The sequence below is a fragment of the Rhinatrema bivittatum genome, chromosome 3 (genome assembly GCF_901001135.1).
Source record: "Rhinatrema bivittatum chromosome 3, aRhiBiv1.1, whole genome shotgun sequence".
In the NCBI taxonomy this organism is placed as follows: domain Eukaryota; kingdom Metazoa; phylum Chordata; class Amphibia; order Gymnophiona; family Rhinatrematidae; genus Rhinatrema; species Rhinatrema bivittatum.
In genome coordinates this window covers 507121553-507125343 of record NC_042617.1, presented here as the reverse complement: position 1 = coordinate 507125343, position 3791 = coordinate 507121553, and positions in this window count along the sequence as shown.

Genomic DNA, 3791 nt, shown 5'->3' with positions numbered 1-3791 from the left:
AATATGATCAAATTTGAATTAATGACTGGAAAAGGGACAGTATGTAAATCCACAGCTCTAGCACTAAACTTTCAAAAGGGAAACTTTGATAAAATGAGAAAAATAGAAAAAAAACTGAAAGGTGCAACTACAAAGGTAAAAAGTATGCAGCAGGCGTGGAGATTGTTAAAAAAAAATACCATCCTAGAAGCACAGACCAGATGTATTCCATGCATTAACGGTCCGATACAGTAAGGAGCTACCGCGTTAGTTACCGCATTCAGTAAGGAGTTAGTTAGTTACCGCATACAGTAAGGAGCTACCGCATTCTTCGAGGTGGCGGGAGCCGGCGGACACACATTCACTGAGGCGGAGGGAGCCGGCGGCGAAAGTGGCCTCCAACAGCCCCCACCGGCGGTGAATGAATGCACGCCTGTGCAATTCGGGCGCTCAAGGCGTGACGTCACGACGTTTGGTGTCACGGCGTGTGACGTCGGCGTTCATGACATCACGCCTTGAGCGCCCGAATTGCACAAACGTGCATTCATTCACCGCCGGCGGGGGCTGTTTGAGGCCGCTTTCGCCACCGGCTCCCTCCGCCTCTGTGAATGCGCGCCCGCCGGCTCCCACCACCTCGAAGAATGCGCGCCCGCCGGCTCCCTCCGCCTTGAAGAATGCGCCCCCGCCGGCTCCCTCCGCCTCGGTGAATGCGCGCCTGCCGGCTCCTGCCACCTCGTAGAATATGCGCCCGCCGGCTCCCTCCGCCTTGCTAAATGCACGCCCGCCGGCTCCCACCACCTTGAAGAATGCGCGCCCGCCAGCTCCCGCCGCCTCGACGAATGCGCGCCCGCCGGCTCCCACCACCTCGAAGAATGCACGCCCACTGGCTCCCGCCGCCTTGACGATTGCACGCCCGCCGGCTCCCTCTGCCTCGGTAAATGTGCACCCGCCGACTCCCCCCGCCTCGAAGAATGCGCCCGCCGGCAAGAAGAAAGGAAACTTTTTTTTTGCAAGACTGGGGCAGAGCTGGGTTGCAGCTCCGGAGAGCTCGGGGGGATTGGCCCATCAATTTGAGAGGACTGGGGCTGCCCCGGAGACCGTCACCCATGGACGCGGCCAGGGCAGGTGAGCGGAGGCTGGGGGAAAGTTTGTCGCCTACCCTTACCCCTGCCTCTAATGCAGGGGTAAGGGTATGCGGTAAGTTAGCAGGTTAAACGCGCGGGAAAAGTGCAGGTTTAAAAAGCGAAAATCGGGGCACGCGTTACTGTATGGGAGGGAATAGCTAATCCGATCATTTACATCTCTTATACATGCCGCGGGCAGAAACAGTTACCCATTGTGTTAAAGAGGCGGTAAGGATGGGTTAAAGGAGATAGTGAATCGCAGGTTGGGCTAACGCGGGTTAGAAGCAGGGTAACCGGGGGTTAGAAGCAGGTTAACCACGGCTGCACTTTACTGTATTGGCCTGTAAGAAAGGTGGATGGAAGGCAAAACAATTGCTGGCATGGTTAAAAGGTGAGGTAAAAGAGGCTATTTTAGCCAAAAGATCTTCTTTCAAAAATTGGAAGAAGGATCCAACAGAAGAAAATACGATAAAGCATAAGCATTTGCAAGGTAATGTAAGACATTGATAAGACAGGCTAAGAGAAAATGTGAAAATAAGTTGTCCATAGAGGCAAAAACTCACAATAAAAACTTTTTAAAATATATCCGAAGCAGAAAGACTGCAAAGGAGTTGGTTGGACCATTGGATGATCAAGGGGTTAAAGGGGCTCTTAGAGAAGATAAGGCCATCGCAGAAAGATTAAACGATTTCTTTGCTTCAGTGTTTACTGAAGAGTATTTATGTATTTATTTATTTAAAATCTTTTCTGAGCCGTCGTTAAGTTATATACCATCACAACGGTTCACAGCTAGGCACGTTAAGCAATATCAATGTTGTGTAATACTTTCTATCAAGGTGCCATAAGGTTTCGGTTACATAGTTTCAAAATAAAAGATTACTTGATAAATGTCATAAATCATGTCCTTTTATACGTGTAATAGATTAACTTACATGTATAGTATTTTCACTGTGTATTTTATCTAATACTAACTTTGAGGTTATAAAATAACAAAATAAAATAAAATATACACAACTTTTAATTACGGACTGTGTGTTGATGTTCTGCTGTCTGCTTTATTTAGTTATCCAATTCTTTGTTCTCTCTATAAAACGCTTGTTTGAAAAGCCAGGTTTTTAAACTTTTTTTAAAAAGTTTGAAATTTCTCTGTAATCTGATTTCGAGGGGCATGGTGTTCCATAGTAATGGTCCTGCTAAGGATAGTGCCCGCTCTCTAACTTGAGTCAGCCTTGCTGTCCTAATGGAAGGGACAGAAGAGGGCTTTATTGGCCGATCTAAGATTTCTCTGTGGAACATGAACATGCAGCGCTGTGTTCAGCCATTCAGCTTTTTCGTCATTAATTAATTTGTGTATTGTGCATAGTGTTTTATATTGTACCCTTTGTTCTATGGGTAGCCAGTGTAATTATGCTAGTGTTTCAGTAATGTGATCTCTTTTTCTTTTACCAGTAAGTATTCTTGCGGCAGAGTTCTATAAATTTGAAGAGGTCTTATTGTTGTATTTGGTAATCCCAAAAACAGTGCATTGCAGTAATCAGTACTTGCGAATATTAGTGCTTGTAGAACTGTTCAAAAGTTTGTTGGTGTTAGTAAAGGTTTTAGCCTTCTAAGGACCATAAGTTTAGCATATCCTTATTTATTTTTAGTGATATGTGTTGTTTAAAGCTGAGTTCTGTGTCAATTATTACACCAAGGTTCTGTACTTTCTCCGCTAATTCAACTTTCTGATTATTTTTTAGTATAATTGGACTTTGAATAGTCTCAATGTTTTTTTGTTCTAAATGTAGGAATTCAGGTTTTTTATGTTAATAACTAGTTCCATTTGGTTTAGTAGTTGTTTAATTATGTCTAGGTACATGTTTGCTAGGTTTAATGTTTTTTTGATTGTATCTTCGACGGTAGAATTAATTGAATGTCATCAGCATATATGTAGTGTATGATTCCCAGGCCTGCCAGTAGGTGGCACAGCAGTAGTAGGTAAATATTAAAGAGTGTCGCGGACAGAGCTGATCCCTGTGGTACTCCTGTTTGTAGACTTATTTTCTCTGACCTTACGTTTTTCATCTGTACCTGAAAAAATCTGTTACTTAGATAAGATCTGAACCAGGCAATTGTTGGAGAGATACCCATTCCGGAGAAGGTTTTCATGAGTGATGATTCTGATCATCTGAACCAAATCACGGTGAACCTGGAAGATGTGGTAGGCCTGAGTGACAAACTGAAGAGTAGTAAATCACCTGGACTGAATGGTATACACCCCAGGGTTCTGAAAGAACTAAAAAATGACATTTCAGAACTATTAGTAAAAATTTGTAACCTATCATTAAAATTATCCGATGTACCTGAAGATTGCCAATGTAACCCCTATATTTAAAAAGGGGTCCAGGGGTGATCCCGGAAACTATAGACCGGTGAGCCTGACTTTAGTGCTGGGAAAAATCATGGAAACTGCTATCAAGAATAAAATCACAAAATATTTAGATAGACATGGTTTGAAGGAACACAGCCAACATGGATTTACCCAAGGGAAGACTTGCCTCACAGATCTCCTACATTTTTTTGAAGGGGTGACTAAACATGTGGAGAAAGATGAACCAGTAGATGTGGTATATTTGGATTTCCAGAAGGCATTCGACAAAGTCCCCCATGAGAGGCTTCTAAGAAAACTAAAAAGTCATGGGATAGGAG